This window comes from Drosophila guanche, unplaced genomic scaffold (genome assembly GCF_900245975.1).
Source record: "Drosophila guanche unplaced genomic scaffold, DGUA_6, whole genome shotgun sequence".
Lineage (NCBI taxonomy): Eukaryota > Metazoa > Arthropoda > Insecta > Diptera > Drosophilidae > Drosophila > Drosophila guanche.
The window spans coordinates 10,444,916-10,458,745 of record NW_022995743.1 but is presented as its reverse complement, the minus strand read 5'-3'; the positions used below and the strand labels follow the sequence as shown (position 1 = coordinate 10,458,745).

At 43.0% G+C, this 13,830-nt stretch overlaps 1 protein-coding gene across 16 annotated transcripts in view; it reads right to left on the bottom strand.

Annotated features, from left to right (window-relative positions):
• The window catches only part of LOC117592403 (myocyte-specific enhancer factor 2), a 42,924-nt gene that overhangs the window by 20,212 nt on the left and 8,882 nt on the right, over positions 1–13,830 (bottom strand). For all 16 annotated transcript variants that reach the window (XM_034286130.1, XM_034286133.1, XM_034286128.1 and 13 more), the window contains exon 2: positions 3,065–3,303. The gene's annotated coding sequence lies outside the window, so the exon portion shown is untranslated. The remainder of the gene's footprint in view (positions 1–3,064; positions 3,304–13,830) is intronic.

The window sequence follows — 13,830 nt, the reverse complement described above, 5'->3', positions numbered from 1 at the left end:
TTCCTCGATCTGTGTTCAGTTTTTTTTTGTATTTTCCTGTTTTCTCGTGACGGCATCGCATTGTCGATTCCCCCCTACACAAAATGGCGTCCGTTGGCGATCGTTTCCTCTTTCTGCGCATGCGCGAAAAATACCAACACATCGGGGGGGAAAACTCACCTCAGGGTGCGCTTTTTCACCTCTCTGCTGGCTGTACTTCTGTTTCGCTCGCTCTCTATATATCCATACATCCCTCTCTCTGCCTTTGCCAGCGATCTCGTGTGTGTGTGTGTGTGTGTGTGTGTGTGTGTGTACGTACGCGAGTGTGCCATACGCCATTTGCATTTTCGGTCTAAATATAGACAATGTGCTCGCCTCGATCGCCAGAGCATCGTCTGCTGCTGCCTCTGCCACTACTACCTCTCCACTGTCCCCGCCACACCCCCCACTACCAATATTTACCCTCTTCTTAGCCATCTCTCTTGCTCTCCCTCCCATTATCCCCGCTTCTTGGCTGTTGTTTTTGTGCTCACGTTACGTGCGGCGCTGCTTTGGTCCCTCCTCTACCTTTCCCCCTCTGCTCTTCTCTGACGATCTCTCTCTCTCTCAGCAGGAGGGGAAACTGTGTTTTGTCGGTGTATTGGTTCGCTGATTAAATTTCAGTTTTCAGCTTTCTACGAAAAGTGTTCTCTCTTCGGAATATTTCAATCTTTCTACACAATATTTTGCAATCATCAAAGAGGCTGAAAAGTGCGGGCTGAGGGGAAAGATTAGAAGGGGTGAGAATGAGGAAAAAGAGGGCCTAAAAACGTGAATGAAGAAGGAGGGGAAGGAGAGGTACTACAGGGACAGGTGCTGCCAAAATGCGTTACGAAAGCGCCTGCCCAAAGTAGAGGAATATGGGCAGAATACCCGGTAACGGGAAAGTGACACATGCGGCATGCATGCCCCCCGCCCATCTCTATTCCCAGTGCTCGTCTGCCCCGTGCACGACCTGTGGCCGCTCGCTCGAATCGCTCTACCAGTTGCTGCTGTCCATGTCAGCGTCTGATGTCTGTCGTCGCCAATTGCGCAGCTGCAGATACAGATACAACAGACACAGATACACATATGGACCGATTCCAACAAAACACAGATACAATCCCCAGCGACAGGAGGCATAGAAGGAGAGAGACAGAGACAAAGACAGAGATAGACAGGCAGAGTTTCGATAGAGCAAGAGGATGTGTTTGTTACACTGACATTTCATATAAACAAAGTACATATATTGCATGTATCTTTCTCTCTTTCGTTATTTGTTGTGCGTGTGTGTATGTACAGCACATGGAAATCGGTATACATGATCGAACTATGATCTGTGGGGGTTATGCGATATTTTCAAAAGCGATATTGGCTGGGTATATGCATGAGAATGAAATGCGAAATATCTTCAGAACATAGATCGTACATGAAGATCATACAAGAAAAGAGATGGGTGCGAATCACACTAAGATAGGATACGATCAGTTACAGAAATCAATCAGGGATCTTCAACTCTCTTGGAGAACTGATCTTTCCGGTTGGAAAATGGAATCTTTCCCATTAGAACTGCATTCAACAAATTTTAAAGGAAACCCCATGTGAATTTTGAGCTTTCTTATCGTTAATTTGAAACCCTTTGATAAGTGCCATATCAAGTTATATTTTGGCATCGGATGCACGGAATACCAGATCGAACAAGACCTACAACAACAGCTGCCTATGCTCTACATATGTATGTACATGTTATGTACATATGTATGTAACTACATATTCTTATGTACATTTGTAAATGTATCTTTGTATCTACACTTCTTGCACACATAAGCATCCCTCGACGGATAACATTTTGTTCTCGCATTGGCTTTCAATTAACGTAAAACATTTTGCGCCAAGGAATTTTCCCCATGACAACCACCAAAGGCTGAGCAGGGGGAAGACGTGTAGCACATGCCCAGCGGCTGTGTTGGGGGGGGGGAGCTGGGTGCACTGACCAAGAGCATTCTAAGCATTGCATAGACCGCCAGCAGAAATTGATTCCTTGTTTCATTAATTGCACTATCTTTGTAATAAGGGAAATATCAGTTGCAGCCCAGCAAAATGCGAGGGAGGAGGAGGAGAGATAATTCCTTGAAACTTCTTCACCGTTGCATGTTCTGGAATGTTAGCCACCATAGAATTCATCTAAATACCACCTACCACCTCCTTGGACCTAGGGCTTTTTCACCTGACTCTCTGCATTGTCTTTCCCTCAGAATTTCCATGATGTTTTCACTCTATTATTGCCCTCGACAGCAGCAATAAAGGAAAAATTAAAGTTCTCCGCCTCTTCCTACCACTCTGGCACCACACACTCTCTCTCTCTCTCTCTCTCTCTCTCTGCGGTTCTGCGGTGCTGTTTTCTCCCTTTGACATTTCTGCAGCAGGGGTTTTTTTTCCTGCTCATTTTTTGTTGGCTCTGTCTTCGTCTTGGTCCGTCCGTTCTCTGTCATTTCATTTGCGGCTTTAAGTATTTTTGGCTTTGGGCCAAAATGTTTTGGCTTTTTTTTGTATTCATGTCTTTTTGTCGCCATGCCACAGACGACACACACACACACACACACAGAGGGACTGTTAGTGATTAAGCGTGAAAATATCAGAGTGCCCCATCCAACTATCCAACCATCCAACCATCAACCATGCCCCCACTCCATCCATGAGGTACAGCTACCGCAGCAACAGCAACAAATTAAACAACAACAAAAACAAAAAAGCTAGATACAATTTTCTAGTGTTCTGCAACATTTTCTATGTCTTTTCCTTGTTGTTTTGTTTTGGTTTTCATCTTGTTTTATGGCTGGCATTTTTGTCTCGCCTCTCTGCGCCAGAGTATGAAATTAGTTTAATTTCAATTCGAAAGATTAAAGGGTGGAAATGGGAGATATAAACAAATTGAGAGACATCTAAACTAAAAACAAAATAAAGAAAACCAGCATAACTTCCTCACAATGCTTATCCCTTATCATCCCTTTCATTGTAATCACATAATCATCAGCACATCAAATGTCCAGTTTTATAGCTTACTCACCTTGATTCAAGGATGTGCAGCATGTGCAGGGAAGTAGTCAACTGTTCCTGCAGTTTTCCACCACTTTCGATTGCAGATTATTATACATAAGAGAATCCAGGGAATACCAGAGATAAGTCTGCAGTATTTATCGGCAGCTCGGTGCGTTCCAATCCGTTTTATTGTACGCACATTATGGCAATTGACGTGTCTGTGGCTCCTCTGTCGCTTCCACCTGAGGTCCCGTGCCTATTCTATAGCTGTAAGTAAATGGAGTGGAAGACTGCATGAGTTGGGAAGTTGGGGATGGATTTCAATCATTGCACAATCATTTGCGTATCTGTATATCTGTGGGTATATCTGTGACACATGTCGCATGGCCCGCTGCATCGAGACGACGCCTTCGCCGAGAGACTGAATGCAACAAGTCATCGGGAAAGTGTGGGCAGGGGGGATGGACGACAGTCACTTGCAGGATTCCTCATTTGCTGACGTTGTATGGGGAAATGCGCGCGTGCTGTGCTTAAAAAAAAGAAAAGCGAAACCACCCACACAAACACTGTGTGTGTGTGTGTACCTATGTATGGCTGTGTTTGCATCTCTCTCTCTCTCTCTCTCTCTCTATCTGTCTGCCTGTCTATGTGTGTGTTTGAGTGTAGGAATGCGTGGGTGGCTAATGAAATGCTTCAACGAACAACAAGCAACAGCCGCATCCAAACCATCCTCCTACTTACCCTGCCCCCACTCCACTCCACCCTACCCATACACTTGATCAGCTTTCCTGTATCTCGCACATTCTGTGTGTGCGTGTGTGTGTGTGTGTGTGTGTGTGTGTCTCTGCGTGTGCTTTTTGCATATGTATGCAAGTGTCTCTCTGCGTGTTGCCTGTGGTGCTGCTGCCTTTTGTTGTGTTGTTGCCATGGCAGTGCCATTTGCCTCGCCTCCAAGTGGAATGAATGGCTGGCTGGATGCTGCTGGCTGCTGCTGCTGGCTGCTACTGCTGGCTCTTGTTTATGCAGGCAAGAGGAAAGCATGTGTGTGCCCCTAGAGCGTAGACCATTCGCCTCTTCTCCACCTCCAACCTCCTGCATTAGTCCTGACAAACCAACACGCGACTCTACAAAAATGTGGTAACTTTGGCAGAGATCTTCCCCACACATTTTCAGATTTATTGTATGTGGAATGTGCCTTATAGGAAACCTGCATTCATGTTAAGTGGAAACCACTGCAAATTGTACTACCAGAAAGTGTAAATATTCGTATATTTTCTTTTTTCATAAATGAGAAATGCCTATGCAGGGCATAGGCGATTCTTCAATGCTGAATGCACCACAAGAAAAGCCTCTGGCAGTTGTCTCTCATAAATTTCCCTCGCCCCCAACAAAATCTCGTTCCTCATTCTTCCTCTCACTCTTTCGGTACCCACCTCCATGACTGCTGCTGTCTTCCTCTACGTGTCCCTCCTCTCTCTATTGATGACAAACATTCCCTATTCATACATACATACATAAATATGTACATATCTCAACCGCCCACTCGTCCATGCGCCTCATAAATGAATGTACTTATTCATTCTCGCTGTATTTTTTGTGCTTTTTTGTTTTTGTGTGTCGAAATTTCCATCTTAATTATTCCCGTAAATATTATCAAAAACATAATCGTAATTGGGGCTCGTATTCCTGTTATTATTATTATTTTTTGTTGATTTTTCGTGCAGTTTTCAGCTTTTTCCCTGTTCAGCATTGGCTATTGTTGGCTTTTGGCCAAAGTCTACAACTACAATTTTTGGGTAAATAAACAACATTTTGTTGCAATTGAAAAACAAAACAAAAATGAATATAGGAGAAGTTTTTGGTTGTGGGAAAACCGCATCTTTGGACACTCTAGATGAAAATTAGATAATAAATCAATTAATGATTTAAATGTTCCACAAATCTTCGAGTTTCTGGAAAATTGTAGTTCCCCTTTCCTATGGCCACTTTTCTTTTGAATGTCATGATTTTCCCATAAATCGTGATCTATGCTGATTCGAAATTTGAGGCATACCCGAATTAAAGGAAAGCAGAGAACAAGCAAAACAAAAAAATTAGACGTTAATGCATTCAATTTGTTGCACAAAACAACCAACAGAATAAAAGGGGACACGTAAAATATTTTTAGCTTATAGAAGGCCCATAGAACGGAGTGGAATCTCATTCGGGTGCGAGTGGCTGACGAAGTTAGTGCCAGAAGCAGAACCAGGAGCAGAGCCACGGGCAGAACCAGAGGCAGAGCGGGAGCTAGAGCCAGACGGCATATTAAATTTCCCCAACGGAAACGGAAATGGGTCGAGTGCTTTGCCATACCCTAGCCCCCACCCAATATTCTCTCCTCTGTCCACCCCACCGCATCACAGCACCCTCTCCGATGCTTAAGCCACCTCCAGGGCAAATGCTTTCCCTGTTTCCCTAAGCACAAAAGTCTAGGCTCCAAAGGTGATAAGCTGATAAGTGATAAGCTTTTCCAATGCCAAGTCTCTTACGCGAAGGCGGGAAAATCGTTGTTTCCTTTTGTTGATTTTATTTGTTTTTCTTACATTCATCTTGTGGCTCCCTCTGTGGGCTGTTTAGGCAAGCAGCTCGCGATCGTGAGAGCGCCGTCTGTTGGCCTGATCAACCCGCACATGGCGACATCTGGCGGCCACCGTTCGCTTAGCAGCATGTCGCTAACGGTAGCTGTTGCTGGCAACATTTTGGATACTTTTTGTATTTATTATTTTTTTCCGATAAAAACCTCGGAAAACAGATGTTTTCTTCACTTTATTTTGGGAAATTTGAATGACTTCCGATGGAGAAATCTGCACTTTTCTGCATTACACTTTAAAGATTTCGGGTAATTTTAGTGGGATGTATTTTGTTTGCACAGCACTATCATTTGTTCCACTATTTGATTGACTGATTGATTGGTTCCCGAATGCCACCCTTTGTGTGGCAGAAGCGTGCCGATTGAATTGAATTGAGGATTGAATGCGAATGAAAATATTGTGTACCACAAACGTGTGTATACACACATATGTATGTGTATATGGTGTATATGTTTGTAGCATTTCCTACACTTCAATTTTACTGGCAGAAGAGGCTGAAGAACAAAATCGCATATACAACAAACGAGGAGGAGAATGTATAATTATAAATAAATGTTCTATAAAAAACGCTTTTTGTTTCTTGTGCCTCTGCTTTGTTCGGTTCCGTTCCGTTTCGCTCGTATCTGCTCAGATCTGCTCTGTTCTGATATCTTCTCCTGCTGTTTCTGTTTTGATTGTTTGTTTGCATCTGCTTTTGGTTTTGAGCGATATATAAATTTGGAGGTAACTCCTTTCCTAAAGGAAAGGCCTACTAGGAAATCATTGTCTGGGGGGATTCCCCGCCGCTAAATCTCCCACTCTCTGAATCGCTTTTTGATGAGTATTCGAGAGTTAAGCGTGCGCCCCTAAAGTACTCTCCAAAGCGCTTTAATGCCATTTTCATAGAAACGAGTGAGTGGCGCCTATCTGTGTGTGTGTGTGTGTGTGTATGTGTGTGTATGTGACTAGTGCGACGCTTGGGCCTGTGTATGCTTAAAGGATTTCCTGCGACTTTTTCCACTTTGAGCGTCGGGGCACGGAGAAGCTGGCCTTTTAATGTTTTCGTACAAAGAAGAGGAGACGAAACCCAAAGCCAAGGGAAGCTAATCAGATTACAAGGGAATCATATTAAGCGAACAATTATGTATTCAACAAGAGTGTAAGAAGCGTAACGTAACACACATAAGGAGCAATTTTAAATGCATGTGTTCCCAAAATCAAAACAGAAACAATAATCTTAAATTTATATAGATTTGCCGGTGCATATAACTCATAGTTGGTTTTTATTTTCTTGCATTCTAATTAGCATTTCAATCCCACTCACACACACACAAAACACACACTTCGATTACGCGTTTAAGTAGTTGTCATTGATAAGAGCATCGATAGGTAGACTTAGAGATGGCCCTAGTGATGGGAGAACGTAACGCGTGGACTCCTCGACGGCGTGCGATGCTTCGCGTGTGATTGCCCGACGACTGATGCGTTGCGATGCGATGCGCTAATAAACCTCTTAATTCTTAATTCTGACCGATCGCTCGAAAATAAATCGAAAAACATACAGATACAGGCGCACAGGGATGGGAAAATAAACAGAGATACGGATACACAGACAGTCCATGCCGCACACTGAGAAATATATTTTAAAAGTGTATTATTTTTGGGTTTGTGGTTTTCGCTTTTGTTATTGTACAAGTATTTTGGTCGCCTTTTCGGATATATGCTTCTCCGATTCTGATTCTGCTTTTTCCCTGTATCTTTTGTGCACTGTATGCTTTGAGTTGTTGCTTTCACTGGCGATCTCCTTCGACTAAAAGAAAGGAAATTTCTGAGCATCTGTTTTCGGGGGGCAGCCGTTGCTGGGCTGTTGGGCTGCTGCTGCCTTTTGCTGCATTCGAAATGTAAGTGCGATGATTTTTAAATAAATGTTCACTTATTTTTATAACCACGAGGCCAAGGGGCACACACCCCACACAGCCCACTCAATCCATGCTGTACCCCATTGAGAAACATGTACATATGTACATACAATGTACTTATACATATGCATATGTACATACATATGTATATACTTATGATCCCTTACTATTCTTGCTAATTTCTCTCGCACCAACGGATGCGCAGGAGCGGAGAGACCGGAGACCGGGGGCCAGGGGAATTTCAGTTAAAATTAGCACTGAAACTGAAAACATCAATATTTTTACATTTCCCCGATGTGCATGTGATTTCCATGGCATGGGAATTCCACACAAAACAAGGAGTTATTTTTAAACAACAGTTCACTCGAAGACGGCCCCCGAACCCGACCGCCCCCCGCGCTGAAATGCGTTTCGTGAGTTTCGGCAGAAATCGCTCGCCCATGGATCCATTCCCAGTCGCTGGCTAATAGAATGCCAAAATATTTCGAAAATTGTGCGCAAATCCTTAGCGAATATACTTTAAAAGTGCTCCTCTGAGCTGCTTACATTTGTTCCTAAGACCGTTCCTGCTCCTGCATAAAGTGTCGTCAAAGGAAGGGGCGGAATCTATTTACATCTGCAATTTGCGTACATTCGCATTATATTGCTCGGAATTTTACGCAATTTAGGCCTGCCAAAAGCAACAACCTACCTATTTCTTATATAAACCATAAACCTTTTGGTTCTATCACGTGGCTAAAGAACTCACACACACATCGCAGCAGAAGAACGATTCCATTCTGCATTTTGCTTTGGGTATGCAACAGTTTTTAATGGGGAGATTCAGGGAATTACAATTGAGAAAATTAAGGGAGAGGGAAATGCACACGATTCAGTGGAAAAGCCACTAAAGCAATGGTGGAGGATCGGAAACACTCTTTAATTCCGGGAACTCTACTCTATTCTCCTGGTTTAAATCTATTTTTCTGGAAGCACGTCCTCTGACCAGGAAAATCGGGTACCAGGAAGCGAGGAGGAGGGCGCCATTACTGTGGCCAATGAAGCGATATCCTGGTCGCTGCGGTCGTATCCCAACACTTTGACACACTACTTTCACACACAGATAGAAATGCCACAGAGACACAGTTACCCACACACCTCCCTGTGTGCCTGCGTTTGCAGTGGCGTGGGGGTGGTGTTTGTGGCTGTAGAATGTATAAGGAGCTCGTATAAGCGTAAAATTTGATTGAAAATGATGAATTAATGAGGCGTTAAATGATTAAATACGAACAGAATGGCTCTCGGTGCGCCCTACTGAACTGGAAGGCATTGCTGCGAGAACATTAACAATATCAGACACGACGTAAAGGGTCCTTAACTACACCTCCACCACGACCCCATCCCATCCTCTCCCCATTATCCACCCATCAGTGGGTACACGCTCCTCGACTCCCGTCAAGTGTCCTTATCAACTCGATGAACTAGCAAAGTCCCCACACAACACCACAATTAGTTTCCAATTGGATTGTGACGATTCCTATAAGGAATATTACAGCAATAATGAATTTCAATTAAATAAAAAAGGAGGTGGAACGGAATACAGAAGGTTCGACATGAGATTAAAGGGATAAAGAGTTATTTTATGAGTTATTGGATGTGTGTTCCCTGGTTTAGAAAAGGGATCTCCCAGGCTCTTCTATCATCGCTATCAACAAAAATATGTTGCATACTTGAGGGCGAGCTTATCTAGAAATTGCAAAATGACTTTAAAATGTACTTAAATATTATTACATATTTGGAAATAAATAATTTACATTTTCATGCAATTTTACACGTGTAATTTGCCTATTTGCATAATCGACAGACTTTTGATGGCTTATTCCGCACATACACACACACGAGACCCCCAAAGAGTCCCTCTTTATATCATTGTTATTGATGAGAAACGAAACCCATTCCCTAGTGCACCACCTTCATCCGCTTTTCCGTAGCATATCATATCCCGGGAGCACGAGAGTCGCATTAAAAACCAATAACTTACACTGCCTGTCAAAACCGCGCACACAAAAAATACAACAAAAAAAACACGAAAAATGGAAAAGAAAAGCGTGTATATATGTAGATAATATGTACGTGTTCTTTACATACATGCATACATATGTACATATATCTGAATAGGCAATAACCCGAATCCGATGCCTATGCTGTGTGGAGGAGGTGCCATCAGGTGCTTGGCACCCGTCAAATTTATGTTTGCTTGCCTTCCTTTTCCCTGCAGTTTCTCTGCATTTTCCAGGCTGTCTTTTGCCAATTTGTGAAGATTGCAGATTGAAATTTGAAGCGTGAAAATCGAACATAATAAAACCAATGCATTTTTTGTGTAATTTACTTTTATGGCTAAAACAAGAGATAAAAAGAAAAGGGAAAAGGCAGGTCTATCGATATTTAAATACCAATCGCATTCGTTGCTGGAGCATCACAACATAGCAGGCCTTATCCAGGCATTATACCCATTTTACGATAGAGTGGGAGAGAGTGGCATGGATACGGAATATTAGTTACAATATATGTGTGTGTTTTGGTTAGATAAAACCAATTTACTTGCCATTTCCAGGCCATCAAATATTCAAACTGCGTGCGGCGTCAATCAATCCGCAGAAACAGAGAGAGAGAGAGATAGCTTCAGAGGGGGCAGAAAGAGAACGAGCAATGGCATTTCCGCTGCGACAGAACGACGACGATGAGAACCTGCAACTGCAACAGCAACAGCAACAGCAACTTCTGTTGCAACAACAAACTGAAAACAGCAATAACTTTGTATGCAAATGCAGTTAGTGCAAAACCCTCCTCCCAAGGTAGTGTCAGGCCCCAAAACAGAGAGCCGCATAGACCACAGCACACAGGCCGAATCCGAAACGTGACTGGAAGCCGAACTTCACTTTCGATTTGGCCAGTTTTTGTCCTAGCAAAGACGGTGCATGGCGGTGGACACACCATTTGACGCATACCAAATGTCCTTGAAATCCGATTGTGAATGTGTATTGCAGGAGTGGTAATGGGAATGGTGCACGGATATGAGAAAATGTGGCAAGAGGCAAACAATCTCCACTCCCCAAACTTCATTCGCTGTTCGCTGTCTGGCCCTGACAATTGCCACAGCACTGACTTTGACTTTGGTTTTCTTTGTGGTTTGCATTTTACAATTCCCTTTTGCAACTTGCGGTTGTGGTTGCATTTTCAAATTAATTGATAATTCAAGTGGGCGTAGCCCCATCAAAAAGAATGAATACACAGCAGTTGAAGATTTTTAGTCAATGTAAGGAATACTTATTTGTTTCCTTATAAAGATATTATTCAATTGGCCCAGACGATACATATAACATGAGAACCTCGTGTTGACGAATTACTTTTAGAAGAGAATCGTTTGAATATCTCTTCAGTTCCCCATTTAAAACACTGCCACAGTAACGTATCTCCTGCCATGGTAGCTCTTTCTCTATTCTTTGCATAACATTCTAGACCTCTACTATAAATTCCGAACGTTGCTTGAAAAAGTGAAGGTTCTTTCTTTTGCCTTTTTTCAAGGGTACTAAAGAAAGGGAGTTCTCGACAAGTGTGGAGGGAGCTGGTCCCTACCCTCAGCCTGCTAATATGCCATCGGAATGTCCTGCTGCATTCGTAATGAGCTTTCAATCTACGATTTCGAGTTTTACGTGTAGTTTCAGTTGGAAAATGTCACAGGAAATGGCCCCTTCTGATGTCTCGGTTTTTTGTTTTTGGTATTGAATGATATTCAAAGTCCCCTCTGGCATACACTCCTCCGCTCCCTCTGTCGTCCTCTGTCACTGCCTCTCTCTCAGTCCCTTTCTTTCTGGCGCCACAAAGTATATAGCACTTTTTATATGAAAATAAAAATCGACTCTAATATAATTTCACATTTTCACGTTTGTTGGGGTTCTTTTTATAGCCGCGCGCTAAATTTAGAACAAAAGTTTAAAGTTTAAAGTGGCCTACACACACGCCTACTGCTCTGCAACATCCTCGTGACGTCAGCCGCCTTTTGGCAAAAGCTGGGGAAAAGGGGAAAACAAAAAGTGCAATATTTGAATACTGAATTAATTTGTGCACAACACACGACACCCCCCATGCGAGTGGAAAGGGAGAGGGCTAGAGAGAGAGAGAGAGCGCGATATTGTGTGAGTGGAATGCAAATCCCATTGCATACCCCAAAGGCGACGGCGGTCGTGTGCTCAGATTTTGAGTTGAAAATTCTATTGCACTGCTTGCACGCAACTGAGTGAGTAAAACTATGCCACGTGAGTGAGAGTAGAGAGTGTTAATGAGTCTGAGTGCACGCATATTCATGTCATGGCTAAAGAACACGCCCCCCAAACGGTCAGCCAGTGAGCGAAGCGCCGTGCAACCCCCGTTCAAGTTCAATGCAATGTCTGCCACCTCCGACTGTCCTTGAATCTACAAAACACAGGGGAAAAGAATGAAGAAACGGAAGACGTCTGAGGAAAAGTGTAAAAGCAGAAAAACATTTAACAGTTACCATTTACCATTTACCATTTACCACCTCTTGCATGCGAATAAAGAGTAGGCAGGTAGAAGCGGAGGGCAATTACAGGTTCAGCAAACACTTGAGACGTCACAAATTGTTTAATTTCGATTGAGTAAACACTTCATTCCGACTGCCACAAAGGGAAAAGGCTTTCCCTCTAAAGATACAAAAAAAAAAACACACAGAAGATAACTAATAGCCAATTATGGTCGAGGGGAAAACGGGCACGAAAGGAACACTCAACTAATTCGGTGACACAATTGTTTTGACCGCTTTTCTGTTTGACCGCCGCTGTATTTGTTTTGTTTAATTAGTTTATGCATTTTACAACCACACGAAGATTACACAATGATGAGAAAGGTGTAAATGATGTAAGGAAAATTAAGCAACAAACAGGTAGAACCGAGCAAGAGCTTTGGGCAGACAATTGGTATCCAGAGACATCCCCTACTGTTTGCTTGGCTGTCTTTTGCCTGCTATTGTTTTGTGGGTTTTGTGGGTTCCATAACTTTGTGCAAATTGAAGCCATCCTCTATGCAATAGTTGCCTGAATATAAACATTAGAATTTGTCGCTTCCTTCTTATCTTTCCCCTGACCCAAGTGGTGCTGTAGCTCTCTTACTCAATTCACAAGTCTAACAACAATATGTACATAGATTATTTCGATTAGGATTGTAGGCTGTTTGCATTACAACACTTGGCAATTGTTGTTTTGTCATCATACGCGTCGTATGCGTAATATGAAAAGTCAATAATGAGAATGCTACGATGGAGAAAGCAAACAAAGAGCAGAAGCAAAACTAAAAAATCAACATCTATATACATATGTATGTACATTAATACACACACGCATACTCCCACAAGAGATGGCTGAGACATTCAACTAAAAGTCACGTGTAATTTCCGAATGCTGCAAATTAGTATTTATTGCAAGAGATAAAGTGATGCACAGTAGTACCCCGCTAAATGTAGTTCCATACTAAAAGTTCTGCCATGTGCTCTTTTTACTGGTCTTTCACTGTGCACGGGGCAAAGCAGAACAAACAGAGCAAGCTAGAGAGCAAGAGCGAGCTTAAGAGACAGATCACCAAAGAGAGCAAAGCGTACACAATTTTTGCAACAATAAAAAGAAAAAAAAAGTCGGCGCTGCATAATGACATCACACTGACACCAACAACAACGGCGATAACAGCCGAGAGAGAGAGAGCGAGCAGCAGTCAAAGCACAGAGAGCGAGAGAGAGAGAGCCAAAGATTAAGCTTCCACCATATGACATCAGCGTGTGCACGATTTGTTAACAGTTAATTTGTTAGCGGAGATCGGTGAGGGGCAGAGAGGAGAGCGCGGGTGAGCATGCGCATATTTTGTTGAGGGGACGGTACCCTTCTTTTTCACGTGTGCGCCACGGACTCAAAGCTCAAGACGGATGGTTGGACAGCCGAAGAAGGGAGAGTCGGGGCGGGGAGGGATGAGCCGGAAAACATTTGGCAGATCTTTTGCGGACAACGCATTTAACATTAATTGCCGTTTAACGATTCACGCGTGAAATATCTTGAGAACCGGTTAACCGTTCGCTTGCTCGTGTTCTTTCTTGTTTTGCTTCTTAGATGCAGAGAGCTAGCAGTAGATTAATAGTGAAAGAGACAGAGAGAGAGGTAGAGGTAGATAGACATACATAGTTGGCCACAAATCATATGAAACACACTTTTTTCCGGTGAACCTGT